General features: G+C 36.3%; 1 protein-coding gene across 1 annotated transcript in view; it reads right to left on the reverse strand.

Annotated features, from left to right (window-relative positions):
• LOC129753622 (sushi, von Willebrand factor type A, EGF and pentraxin domain-containing protein 1) overlaps nucleotides 1–15,141 on the reverse strand; it is a 160,547-nt gene that overhangs the window by 125,523 nt on the left and 19,883 nt on the right. The window lies entirely within an intron of this gene.

A 15,141-nucleotide genomic window follows, 5' to 3' on the forward strand; every position in this document is an offset into this window, starting at 1 on the left:
TATGAGTTTTTGGGGTCGGATATGGTTTCTAAAGTACTTTCAAACTGCTCAGACTTAAAAGAGGGGGCTCCCATACAAAATTAAGAAAAATATGATTATTCAAACATTATTTTGGAAACTACTTAATCGATCAACGCGAAAATCGGTGTGTAGTTGTTTTCAAGACCGGGAATAGTTTCTATAATACTTTCAAACCCCTCGGAATAAATAAAAAGGGGGCACCCATACAAAATTGATAAAATATGATACAATTTTCGGAAACTACTGAACCGATGAACGTGAAAATTGGTTTGTAACCGTTTTTAAGACCAGAAATGGTTTCTAATGCTTAGTTCTTTTAGAAATAGGACACTTTCTTTTGTTAATAGCTCGTTTACTAGTTATCGGACATTCAAAATTTTGACAGCATTTTGCGGCCTGTGAAAAGTACTATTAAACCTATTTTTGTCAAATTTTAAAATTAAGGCATTTTTAAGATATTAACGATGTAAGACAAAAAGAAAAAAAATAGTTTGCACAGTTTCCTTCAAATTCCGTCATTATCAAATTGATAGCTGACAAAACCGTTGATTATTGCAAGAATTACTTTGTGTGAGTGGTTGAAATTTTTGCAAAAACTGTAAAAAATGTCCACGAAGTTCTAATCAAGCATTGGAGTGAAGCACATGATCGGCAACTACGGTTAAGCGTCATCAGGGTCATGATCAATTTTGAATAAGCGATAAACTAAGTGTATTTAGATCGCTGTAATTCCCAAAAAAAAAATGTTCTTCGGTAAACTGACAGTATTGCTTGATGATGAGTCATGCAAACCTCAAACAACAATTTTTTGCTAGGTCCAGAGCTCGTAAGCTGTATAGCCGGTACCGAGGCTATGGGACAGATGATTTCTGATAAACGACAAAACTTAAGAAATACTCTGTTTCAAACAAATTCCAGCGTTTGAATCCTATTCCATGTTTGCTTGTGGCAAGGTCCCTAGCATATTAAAGTATGTATTTGTTGGTTGTTTTTTATAAAATACAATGATTTGCTAAAATTCTGCTTCTGTGGAAAAAACAACAATTTAGAAAACAAAAATTTCGGTTTTCGTTGTTTTTAAAAGAATAAAAAGGGGTAATTTTGTATGTACCCTTCTTTATGAACCCTTCGCAATCTATGATCTATACTAATCGATTATACTTGAAGTTCAAGCTCATGATGTTTAACTTCGTTATTGTAAGGTTTTGTCAGCAGAAATTCCATAGAAAACGCTTTAAAGTGGCTCAAAATTAATAAAGTTTTGGCAATTTCGAAACAGCTGTATCCACTAAATTGGCCTCAGTTTCTTTCAAAAGAATAGTATTGGACCGAAAAGTAATATAAATTGAATGAGGAGAATGTAGCCATCCAAAATACAGATTAGACGAAGAATAAGTTTGAAAAACTGATCAATAACATGGCTGAAAGAAGTGTGCGCCGGCCGATGGGAGGTACCAAGAAAAAAGGAGAAATTTGTCTTACAAAAAACGATAAATATTTTTTTTTTAATTCTTTTCATGAATTATCATAAGATTAGCTTCATTTCCTCCATAGAAAGTATTTAAATCAAACGAATGGTTTTAGAGATACACGCATTTGTAACTATCCCATTTCTAAAAGAACTTAGCTTCATTATATTTTCAAACTCCTCCAAATCCAAAAAGGGAGGGCTCTCAAACAAAATTAATAAATATTTGAAAAAATGTTAAAAATTCTCGCTTTTGGCCACGAGAAATGTTTCTATGAATGTTTGGTACCTCTCTATTTTTCCAGAGGGGCAATAGAAAGGAAGGAGGGGGGCTCTCTTACAATTTTTAACGTAACTCGAGAATTAGTCAAGTAAATGGAACCAGATTTGGCATGTGATGGTATTTGGATACTAGAAATGTTTCTATGATTATTTGAGACCCCTTCCTTCTTCAAGTGGGAAAATTGAAAGGGAGAGGGGGGCTTCCATACAATGTTTATTACAAAATTCGATATCTTTTCTAGCAAATGGATCCCAATTGGCTTGGGAGGATATTTGAATAAGAGAAAAGGTTCTATGATTGTTTGAAACTACTTCCGAATTTGGTATGGGTTTGTAATTTGATACGAATAATGTTTCTAAAATTATTTGGGATCCTTCCCTTCTCTTATTGAGTGAGTTAGGGAGAGGAGACGGGGGCCTCATACATTTTTGTTGTATATCTCTTGATTTAGTCATACACACTAAGATTGCATTTATCCCGCTCGGGACCCGGGATCTCCGTATCACAGGAGAACTGCCCAATTCAAACAAAGTTCGAATGAGAACTCACCCGAATCTCGGGACGCTTCATCTCTCCCGAGATCCGAGACAAACTTTGTACGAGAGCGCAGGAACTTACAGTGTCCCCGTGATTTCAGGACTTAGTGTTCTCCTGAATCACGGGAGACCCTATTTTTGTCAAATGTTCTTTCTCTTGCTCTCCTGTATAGAACAAACAACCTTTTTTTTCTCTTTTTCACTTGTGCATAAAATTCCAAACCGCCAAAAGTTTCAACTCGTTACTTTTTACGGTCACCGTTCGTTCGTTGCAGACGTTAGAGAAAACAACGTTTTTTTCTGTCCTTTTGTACCGTGTGACAAAAACGGGAAAATGATTATCGTCCCTCTGTCGCTTGGTCTAGGCAAGAGCTTTCCAAGTCGGCAAGATGTTTCCGGTACGTTTGGTTGCCAGTGATCCAGATCCATATGGTAAACACAGCGTAAGTAGTCTCAACCGCGCTCTTGAGTTCGTGCAAAGGCCGATCATCCCGCAGCGGCATCTTCAACGGATCAACAATGCCCGCAAACAGCCGCCTGGCCCAAAAGCAGGAAAAAACTTGTGCAGTGTTCTTAAAATATTATAGTGTTGTGTGTCAAAGATGTGCTTAAAAAAAAACTAAATAAATTTGTTTATGTTTGAAGAAAAATCTATATTTTCATTCAAAAAGAAAGAATTGAGAATTTATTTGTATTTAGAGAAAAAACAAACCCCTTCAGATCTCCTGCAAATCTCAAAAGAAGCATGTCATGAGTTCGCAGGAGATTTACGAAACTCCCTGGAATTCACAGGAGAAAAGCATTTCGATGCCACAGGTTAATTTGACAGATGTTTTCCTGAGCTGTTTTTCTGTCCCGAGATTTGTCCTGTAATTTCAGCTGTTGAAAATACAGGACGAAATCGTCCCGACCACAGGAGAAAAGATTAAGTGTGTACGAAAGAAACCAACTCTAGAAGGAGAGGGTTTTTGGGATGGATGCAAGGATTTAAAGTTACACTGTACAAAAACAGGTGGTTCATGGGGTTACCAAAGCTACAAAGGATAAGAGGCTGTTCGTTTTGGAGCAAACAGTCAATCGCCAAAATGATCGAGTTTGGAGTGTGAGTCTCCAGCAACCTCCTGCGGACAAGCTGTACGTTTCCCGGTTGCAAAATAAGACGTCAGTGATGGTTTGGGGAGCCATTTGCAAGAAAGGTAAACTGCTTCTTATTTTTATCGATAAAGGGGTCAAAATCAACGCAACGTACTACCTGGACACGGTTTTGAAGAAAAATGTTCTGCCTCAAGCTGAACTATTGTTTGAAGACGATTACTACTGCTTCCAGCAAGATGGCGCCCCATCCCACACCGCAAAGGTTGTTCAGGTGTGGTGTGAGGAAAACTTGATCGATTTTATTTCGAAGAATGAATGGTCTCCGTCGTCTCCGGCTCTGAATCCACTGCACTGGATTATTTCGTGTGAGGATACATGATGTCGAAGCTAAACGACAATAAAATAAAAAAATGGAGCAATTCAAGTGAGTTATCACGAAAATATGGGACGAAATGCTGATGGAGCACGTGCGCGCCGCGTGCGACGACTTTCCGAGACGTCTGAAGCTGGTCCGATCAGAGAAAGGTTGTGTAATTCCGAGATATCGTCTGTGAAGTATCTTATGAGTTACTGAGTAAAGCTATGAAAGACAGGTTCAGATTTTCTTCCTATTCTTTGAAATATTGAGATTTTCCTGTGTTACCGGACTTTTTGTCACCCTGTAATGGAAATTGTTTTTTCTCCGGACGTACATAGATGTTCAGAGCCACAGAAATTAATCAGAATATGTACGTCTTAAACGCAAATGGGTTCATTTCACCGGATTTCTCTGGTTATCAATATTTCTTAAAACAAATTCTACCTAAGTTTTTCGTTACTGACAGAGTAATTGGGTGGCAGAAAGACGCCAAATTGATGACGATACCGAATCTCAAATTCATAAACTTACACTAAACTGAGGTTGAAAGAGAACGAAAAGTTGGGCAACCCAAGTCTCATTGCTATGCCTCCCAGTAATTGCTTGGCCGCCCAAAACTGAAACTAAAGCGACAATATGAAACGAAAGATCCGATCTACCGATCAGATCACCACGAAACCAATTAGTTCTGTCTTCTTGTTTTGTGTTTGTTCTTTCATTTATTGATTTTCTTCATAGCCACAGGCCGATCTGGTCTGGTCCCAAAACCAGCCGGAGCGAAATCCGCGTATGCATGTATCTGCAAACATGACCAAACAACTTTTCTGAAAAGGTTACCAACCAAGCGTACTAAATAAATCCGCTCGAAACCTTCCTCACGACACAGTTTTTTCTCTCTCCTGTTTGTACCAACACCTACATCAAAATCTACTCGTTGCTAGTTTTAAGTGGATTCAGGAGAGAACGTTCGTTTGTTTCTACAGAGACCGGTAGCCAAACCAAGTGGCCAAGTGGAAAAGCCAAGCCGGCAGCTCACGTCAAGCATCCCACGGGCATTAATCATGTTCATGGTCCAAGAATTCTGCATGGCGGATTCTTAAGTGGGTACTCTATGGATGGACGGCAGCTGTTCACGAAATAGGAACATGCCAGAAAAAAATGAGTAAATTTTTTTTTTTTTTTTTTACTGTTTCCATAAGAATCTCTTATGAAAATTTATTTAGACTAGTTCGAGACATTATTATCACTTTGTCTTTATTTACATATAGTTTTGGCTATTTTGTGGCTTAACTCCACAGTAAGATTGATTTTTCTTTTGACCTCTAGCAAAAAACCACGGTTCGTATTCGCAATATTCAAACTGTCAAACTCAACAAGGAGCAAAAATGATTGAAAACGCTGCAAGGAGTAATTTAAGCACGACCCCTACCTTAAATAGAACCTGTTTTGAGCAAGGCAGGATTTGACGGATTAGAAGATTCGAAGCAAAGCTCAAAAGACGAAATATCAAATCGTTCTTATTCAATCTGTTTAAAACCAACGCCCAAGCATGACGGGAACTTAAATTGTAAGGCAAAAATAGACTTTGTAACATCATGTAGCAGCAAAAAACGATACCCTCACGAGGATCGAAACGGATCGGAGTCGATCACGTCATGGAACAAGTGATTCCAACTTCGCCACCACACAACGCGACGATGTGTTATTAACACTGAATCTGAGACTGAGACCCGGTTCCGCCATCAGACAGCTCCAATATACAGTCATTCATTCATTCATTCAGTCTTCAACAACAACAACAACTACACAAAAAAACTCGATCGGGAAGCAAAGAAAAGGGAACTGATTCGGTTGGGCTCCAGCAAAGGAGCAAAACTATCAGTCGTCCGTCGCCACTAGTAACTAGTCTTGAAAACCTGCTCGAGGAACGAAAAATGCCTCAATGCAAATTCTGATACACTTGAGTGGGCTTTTTGCGGCGTAAAGTTAGTACCAATGAATGCTTTCCAACTTGAGCTATTTATTCTAGAAATTGTTTGCTAGTGTGTAGTAGTGGTTAATGGCCAGTCACCTCATGGCTCCAGAAGCAAACTTCGCTTTGCCGTTCTGTGGTTAGTCTACTTATTTCTGGCCTCTACGGAAATGGAGAATTATGCAGTTAATGGAAAATCGGTTCTGGACGAGAAAATACAGGAATTTCTCGGTTGGCGATCAGTCAGTGGCAGCAAGTCAGTGATGCCAACTTCTGAGGGCCATATGACACAAACAAATTCTCCAAGCGTTTCCACTAATTACTGAACTAAATCGTCCGTTAGTCGCTGAAAGTTTTGAGAGCCTTAGAACGATTATTGAACTAATTTAATTCATATTTACTAGAGATGTACCGAATATTCGGCGCCGAATACCGCCAAAAAACTGTTAAGCCGAATATTCAGCTCACCGAATAGTTGAGTTGAGTATTCGGCCGAATAGGCCGAATATTTATTATTTAAAATTTATACAAAAACAGCCTTCTCAAATTTTCAACTGATGTTGGATAATTTATAAAATATCCAAAGGTAATGTTGAAAAACCTTCAAAATCATCAAAAATTTATGGTTTCAGTTAAACATTTTAGATGTATTTGTGTATTTATCACTGTAGATAGCTTTTTACATTGATTATCGTTTATTCAAAATTTTCTTGATATATCCAGGCTTGCCCATAAACCAAAAAAGAATTCGAGAAAAGTTAAATAAGACCGGGATTGCCACATACTTTGTAAAACTTTCCGGATTTGAGCCGGGCTTATTCAGATTTTTTGCTAAATTAGCTTTCAGCTAAAGTTTTGAACTACCGGCGTCGATCAGCAGAGCCGGGAGATCAAAAATGCTTCGTACTTCGTAGACTTCGTACAAATGCTCTCATTTTAGTAGCAATCAAAGATAATTCACGGGACACTTTTAAACTTCTCTGGAGACAAATTTATTTCGATGATTTTTAATTTTTGCTAAGCTTAGTTCCGGATAATGTTTATTGTTCATTCTTTGCACCTTCCAACATCTCCTTAGACACATTGAATATTTATCGTCAGACAAACAAAATAGAAAATTAATATGGTCATAAGATTGACATTTGCTATGTCAGTAGTTCTCGAGTCTATAAGAAACAGTTAGATATCCATGTGTTACAGGTTTTTCGAAATTCAAATTTAGCTAGTCATTGCTCATTTTTGTTAATGATGCTCCTTATTCTGAACTATAAATTTGCTTCAAAAGAATGTCTAAGCAGTCTAGTTTTAAAATTTAAATTTAAAAATTAGGTTAATTTATTTAAAAATTGATAAAAACTGGTCTACAGAATTCGGTGAAATCATTTGAACATTAAAACAAAACATGAAGATTAAAAAGATAAGGTTTTTACCATTTAAGAAGGTTTTTTTTCATTAAACACCTCTTACCATCAGAAAAACTTTTAATTCATTACTCAAGGTAGAAGCATTTTGGTGATTATGTTTTAATGATTGACTTGGTAGATTTAACGTCCTGAACTTGAATCATTTGTCAAATATTGACTATCAATTTTGGTTTTGGTGATATGGAGTATTTAAATGTGTCAGTTTTTAACTGAAATCAATCATTGATAAACTGATTAACTATCAATCCTACATTTGAGAAAAATTTGATTCTGATTTTGTTTATTATACTTCATTATATTGTAGCTGTTTTCTGTTGTGAAATAAGCGTCCTTCTTAAGGTGGATAATAAATAATTGAAAATTTATCAATTTTCCAGTATGAGGCTCAAAACCTGTTATAGAAATTTGAGAAAAAAAAACATAACAAACATTGAAAAGAAAAAATCTTTTTTTCCAACTTTCCGCATACAATCTTCCATAAAAAAAGCTGTTTAATAATTTTTGCCAACTTTTTTTTATTTTGAACCGTTAAAGACGTCAGCTGTTAGAAGTAAACGTGCCTGTAGGTATATTTCGCAACAAATTTTGTTATACATTTATTTCATATATCTTATAGAATCATTGTATAAAACTCGAAAAAACAGCATTTACCAAAGTGGAGGCAATTTACATACATATTTTTAACTTCTGGCTTAAGTGATCAGAATTATACAAATTGGACGATATTCAACACCTTATTCGAACATCCTGAAAGTATGCAAGAGAGCTCAAGTTTTGCTCTCGATGCATGCAAACCGTTGAAAGCGACAATATTTGCTGCTTCTCTCATTGGGCAATTTTTCCAAATGAACCATCTGATTGTTACCAATCTCGTTGCACTGCTTATCGCAGAGAGTACAAAAAGGTTGTTTTCTCACTTGAATCCAAAGGACTGAAGCAACTGTCAAATCACATACAAACGGACCGTAGGTACTGACTTTTTGGAACCAGAACGTCAGTTCCCCTTTGATTTCAATAGAATTTTGGTACTAAAACGTCAGTCCGGTACTGAAATGTCAGTTCGAAAATTTTCTTCTCTTTCACCCCCTTGCTTGAATCCCACGCGGGAAAACAAATTTGCGAACATAGCGGACTTTTTATCATATCCGATTTATATCGTTTTAAGTAGCGACTTTTACAATAGATTACTTATTTGGTAGGAATTGCGATTCGCAATAACATTGTTAACGCGATTTTAAGTTTGCTGGGTGGTTTCAACCTGACTTAAATGTAGACAGCCGTAAGGGAGGCGAGTGGCGAAACAATTCCTAAGCACGAAAAGTAGTGGAGCAATAAATATTGCGCAAAATCTCGCGTATTAACTGATGTTTTTTTGGAAATTATCTTTCAAAATTGAGTTTTTTTTCTGAGATTGGCTGAAAGGAAAAAAAAAGAAGTCGGCCAAAACGTCAAAGAAATTGTTTAATTTTGATTTACAATTCACCGCAAAACATCAACTCAAAAAGTCAACAACAACCAGCAGTGATCAAAACACGTTAACAAACCTTGTTTTTTTTCTGATTAACGAAAATAAGTTTTTTTGTTTCGATTATAATTATAGATCATATGGCATTCGCGACTTTATATCACAACTTTGCAGTTGGTGGACAGTCATTGAAAAACTTATCCGGTACAACTGTGTTCGATGTTTACTCTTGGGCTCGAACTCACGGACATCGGCTCAGGCAGCAAATGACTTGCCAACTGAGCTATGTATATCATAAGCCCAACGAAAATAAATGTTTATGAGGTAAATCTATATCGAGACTGTCAAAAACTACTCTTACACATAGAAATTAATTAAAATAAATATTTTATCGGCTACAATGGTGAAATTTTATATGCTTCAGAAAGAATTTCTAATGGGTGTTGCAATTATGCATTCTACAAGTTGCTTAACCTGCTAAACAGGATTTTTCCGCCCAAAAAATCACAGAAGATTAGTTTTGTTATTAAAAACCATGTTTGTTTAACAGAAAAGCATATGGATCAGGAAAATTTGATTTATTCAATAAAAGACAAACCCCGGGCACATGACTCATTTCTAAAACTACAAAAAGTTCATTATTTTTGGATCATTTGGTACATTGACACATGTTTGTCAAACATAAACCATCTATACGGATTTCTAATCAAGCATTTTTTTTTTTCAAATATTGGAAAGATGAAATGTTTTACTCTCAATGATAATGAAGGATGTTCATCTAATTGCTTATATTTGTTCAAAGCTCATCCTAGAAACAAATTCACTAAACCGACTATTACAAAATTTTGTAAGAAGCAACATTACATTGAAACTAAGCTTGAAAATGAAAATGATTTAAAATTTGCCACTGAAAGAGTTTCACTGTTTCGCATAAAAGACTATATCCTACTCAATTAAGTAATAAATTGGTATCCCTTAAATATGTTATTACGTTCTTTAATGTTGTTAAAATATAACAACTGTAACGAAAATAATAAACTTTGCATAAAGTATTCAAAATGACAAAAATGATGAGATTTTATAAAAATCAAATAGAAATACATATAAAAAAATAAAAATGACAAAAAGTTACTAAAAATGATCTGAAATTATAAAAATAACAAATATGACAAATATGACAATCATAACAAAAAGGGCTAAATGTGTCTACGAAATAAAAATAATTAAAAAATGACTAAATTTTTTTAAAAATTCACCAAAAAATTTCGCTATTTTTTGGGATTTAAAACCAATTGGTTTATTCATCTCCAAAACGACGCTAATGACAGTAAGAATGTTTGATTTTAAGTAACATTTAATAAAAGTTGAGAAAAAAACCGTTCGATCGTGGCAACATAAAGTGTTCGAGCGTTTTTGTTTTTTGTTTTTCTGGAATTTTAACACTCTCGTGTTATTCATCCCCTAAAGTGTTCGAGCGTGTTGCCAAACTCGAGCGGTGTCTATATTTCAAATTCCCGTAACATGCAAAAAATGTGACTGTGTTATGTATGTTTATTTATTATTTGAATAAAGGGTGTTCGGATCAAAAAGTGGTCAAACTGAATTGCGTGTAAATCGATTAATTGTCTATTAAAAAAATTAAAGCATCTTTCCTTTTGAAGTTCAATCTGTTTAAAAGACTGAAAAAATACTCAGTAAAAAATCCGGTCGACCTAGTCCAAATTGGTGAGACTTTCATTTGACCCCTGCATTAGATGTTGTACAGTCACCTTATCCACTTTCTTCAGCGCGGAACGCCAGTTTGCTTTGAACTGCTTCTCGCTACCTACAGTTTTTTGGTTCTTCTTACGGTTTTGCTTTGTCCATTATTTTTCGATCGCGCGAAGTTCTGATGTGTTGGGAGGGTTCTTATCCTTGGGCACAACCTGAATGTTGTTAGCAGATATTTACCACTCCATGGTCTTTTTTTCATAACGGCAGGATGCCAAATGCGGCCCAAACAGCACAGGCAAGTCATGTTTCTTCAGGAAAGGCAGCAAACGCTTTTGAAGACACAATTTCACGTAAATTTCCTGGTTGACGGACCCGGTTGCAACGAAATTGTCGCTTATCAAGCCACAGGTAAAGATAGCTCGCCAAACTAGATATTTCTTGGCAAACTTTGATAGTTCAATATGCTTGAAAATGCCTGCCTCTTTTCCCCTTCCGGTTGCTCTTGTCCAGGAAGCTGTCTAAAGTCTGCCTTGGCGTAGGTCAAACTTAGTCAACAATGTCGTATACAGCTTCCGAGATCCTGTTTTTGCCGTTAGGTTTTGCTTTTCATTGCGATTAGCAGTCACAACCTTCTTATAAGTCGATAGTCCGGATCGTTTTAAAGCTTCATGCACGGTTGTAGACGATATTCCCAAATTATTGGCGACATCTCGCTCGAACGGAGAGATACGAGTTTCGCTTGAAAGTGCTGGCCACTCTTTTGTTCGTCCCTGCGGCTCCCGGATTTCGATTCGCCTAGATCCCGATTTGTTAGTTGTCGAAATACGTCCCCCGAACACTTTTATTATTTTGGTGACGGTTGATTTCACCACATTCAACGATTTTGCTATTTCTGCGTACGTGTAGTTTGAATTTTCACGACGCATGTACAAAATTCTGATACGGCGAATACGGCTAATTTAAGTTGACCACTTTTTGATCCGAACACCCTTTAATTGATTGTTCACGCCCTCCACTTCGATTTGCTTTCGGAATTATGAAACTTAATTTCAAATTCTGTACTTGGTTCAAAATGATGAATTGAAAGCCCTCATTATCTATTGCTTCTCATAGAGTACACTTAAATGTTATCTTTTTTTTTAAAACAGTTCATGTAGTTTTCATAATATTGTTTCCTTCACTGAATTATCAGCTACTTATACTAGTCTGGTACGAATACAAGCATAACTTCATCAACAAAAGTGAACGTTTACCGAGTAAGTATCTTTTGACAGATATATTGCAAGACAGGAGCCGAACCTATTACTCCCTCAGCTTAATCAGCTTAGCCCACAGTCAAATAGTGTAAGGCATTTTAAAAGTAAATGAAAAAATCATCCGTAAAGGCCGCCGCGCCACCGTCATTCAGCACATTCGGTGGACTTCCTTGTTGGTTAGTTTTTTGTCCAATTAAAACGGATAGTTGTAAAACTACCCAGCTAAATAGTAGTAGTAGTCGGCTTATTTTGTTTGCCTTTCTCCACCCAGCACTCAGCCATTAGGTTAAACGACTCACTGGATTTAAGTACATACTATGAGCTAATATAACACGGAAAAAATGATTAAACCAAAAAACTAGTCGACTTGTAGTTTAACACAACTTTGATAGATTGGTTTTTTTTTATGCTGCTGTGTAGAGTGTATGTTAAAATCACGTTAAGCGATTGTTTTATCTTCAATATCATCGAATCAGCTTATGGGCACTCATTGCATAATAAGTCAATCCAAGCTAAGCAAACCAATACCATCACCTCGTCTGGGGGTTTATCTGGATTGGAAATAGTTTTCCAAGACTTGTGGAGGCTATTTTCTTTCCTGGCCCAACGAGTCTCAATATCCACGGGGCACCAAACAACTTTACCCTTCACCTGAAATGGAACCCCTAAGCTTTTGTGTCCCGTAGCCACAACGATGGCCGGTTGAGGCCAAGCTTGTTCCGACTAAAGATATTCACTTTTCTACGTAGGAAGGCAGGTATTCTCATTCCGGTCTGTCGTCAGTTGTTTTGTTTGTCGGAAGAAAGTTTCCCATTAGACGACGAACTACACTAACTTTCGAGGCTATTCGAGAAATTTTGAAACCATTTATCTTTCTCCCCAGAGCGAAAAAAAAAATGGAAAAAGCCAAGTCGAATGACGATATAATAAAGGCTGAAAAGAATGTGCGACAATGGTGGGTAAAAAAATGTGGCGGCTGGGGAAAAGTTTACGACCATCCATCTATCTGCCTATCTACCTACGAATGAGTAGGTACCTACTCTAGTTGCATTAGAAATGGTGGAATTTTGACTTCCTTGAGAAGGTTGTGTCTAGTTTTATTGTTCTTTGGCGCTAAGGGTTAAGCAGATTGGCACGGTGAGGCTCAAAGTTTACTAGAGGTCATTGAACTGGTGAGGTAATTCATTAATCACTAAATTAATAAAAAAAACTATGATTTTTAAAAGCTTTTGATACACACTCTGTTTAGTAAAACATTCTAACTGATCAACAGTAGAGGCACATGGAACCTTTACCTAATAAGATTATCAACTAGTTCTAACCATCCCATTTTTCACACAGTCAGTCGCAGTAGGTTTGGTTTTATTGCACCGGACCGGTCATCAAGCAGTAGTCGGTGCGATGCAAATAGAAGTAGATCACCATGACAACGCCTTCACCAAGTTTGGTTAGGAATATATCTCGCCGTTTGGCGTTCGTTCGAATACTTGCTTGTGGACAACTGGATGGAAGGTTGCTTTGGGTCATCTTGGTTGTGTCCATTTATCGCTTTTAGTTGACGCATTCGCTAGATTAATCGGTCGATTAAAAGTGTAGGATGGTCTGATTCGTTTATTTCAAAGAAACCTTCTCTAAATCTACATACCAACACATTGAATAGAACATTCGCATTTTGTGATTTGTCTCAGTTTGTTTTTACACATTTGATTTCAAAATCATAATTTATATTAAGCGGTCGATTAAAACTATTCATCCGAAATAATAAATTTCAAAACCACACAGAACTCAGTATTCAGAATAAAAAAATTAAACATTTTGAGTAGGATTTTAAACTCGAAATTCACATTTAGAATACATTAATGAAAATTTTACAATTCACTCAAAACATTCTTTGGCAGTATATCGAAACATGTATATTTAGAGAACGGTTGTTCGATCTTCTGGAAAAGATCGATTCAGCTGAATGGATCCAGAATCGATCCACCTAAAAAATCGGAAGAAAGGATCGATCTTTCAAATTTTTGTAACGAGTGTTGCTTGGGGCTGCTTTATGTTGAAGTAAACAGTGAAAACGAAAGGAAAGCTCATACATTCGAATATCACGTGTAGGAGTGATAAAAAATAATGTTTTCAAATTCAACATTTTTAGATTGTCAGAATACGAAACACAGATTTTTTTCTAAACTGTGACCCAGAGATGGGTCTTGACTCAAACACTCAGTCGGCGAAACTTTTTTGTAGAGAAATGAATCCAACTGTAAGTTGAAATTTCAGGGACTAGACTAGATGAAAATTAATGTAGAAAAACATGTGAAAAAAATTCGCCTTGTCTCCCGGTAGGACTTGAACCCACATCTTGCGCCTCTCCGGGGCCCATGTATTAACATTCTACTACATGAGACAACCTGGCGTATGAAAGTTATACTGGTCGAGTGTCGATGTCTATTAACATTCCTGTAGTAGAATGTTAATACATGGGCCCCGGAGAGGCGAAAGATGTGGGTTCAAGTCCTACCGGGAGACAAGGCGATTTTTTTCACATGTTTTTCTACATTAATTTTCATCTAGTCTAGTCCCTGAAATTTCAACTTACAGTTGGATTCATTTCTCTACAAAGAAACACAGAATTTTCGTCGAATTTTCTAGAAAAGCTGGTTTTGAACATTTTGTGAATTTGAGTTATTCAGATTTTCTGGCCATATAATTCAACTTTGCACTGTTTTTTGAGATGGGCGAAATGTGCGAAATTTGTAATGAGGTAGACAGCAACATGCATCGAATACAATCGTGCTCTTGATATCAAGGAATGGATAGAACACATTATCATATTGAAGATATATTTTTTGAACCTGTAAAAAGAACAAGTAAAAGCAAAGTGTTACTATTGTTAGTAACTCAAAATATAACTTTTGTTTTAGAAAGATTCCCTCGATGTTACCTGTTTAAAAAAAACAGAATTTTTGACGAATTTTCAAAGAAAGCTGGCTGTCGAACTTTATGTGAATATAATTTTTTTTCAGTTTTTTTACACTATAATTCAACTTTAAGTTTTTAAGTTTAATAACTCAAGATTTCCGTAGATTATATTCATTAGAAAACTGTTTTCGCTCACCAGTCGGATCGAATTTAGAAAAAGTTAGGTAGGTTCAGCGTTTTGGCGCAGATAGAAAAGAGTGTAGGCAACGTTCAATGCTAAAATACTCAACTGGTACGAACCACCTTACGATTTGGTCGTTTTTGTCGCCCAGTACTACCCAATTTCGGAACTAATAAGGGGGCATCCATTTATTACGTAACGCTTTTATTTTTATCTCTGCTATTTTGATGTCATGCAATTTTTCCAGGGAAATCAAACCAAATTTGTAAGCTTCAACATGATTCTAATTGGTTCGTATCTTTTCCTTTTCTTGTTCTTCATCTTCTTCTGCTCCTAATACCAACATGGACAAAACTTGTAGGCATCCTAGAAAATGATAAACTTGCGTACCACACTTTTCGTTTTAACATAGTACATATCTGATACATAGAACATGCATTACAGATACTACTA

Source organism: Uranotaenia lowii, chromosome 1, assembly GCF_029784155.1.
Source record: "Uranotaenia lowii strain MFRU-FL chromosome 1, ASM2978415v1, whole genome shotgun sequence".
In the NCBI taxonomy this organism is placed as follows: Eukaryota; Metazoa; Arthropoda; class Insecta; order Diptera; family Culicidae; genus Uranotaenia; species Uranotaenia lowii.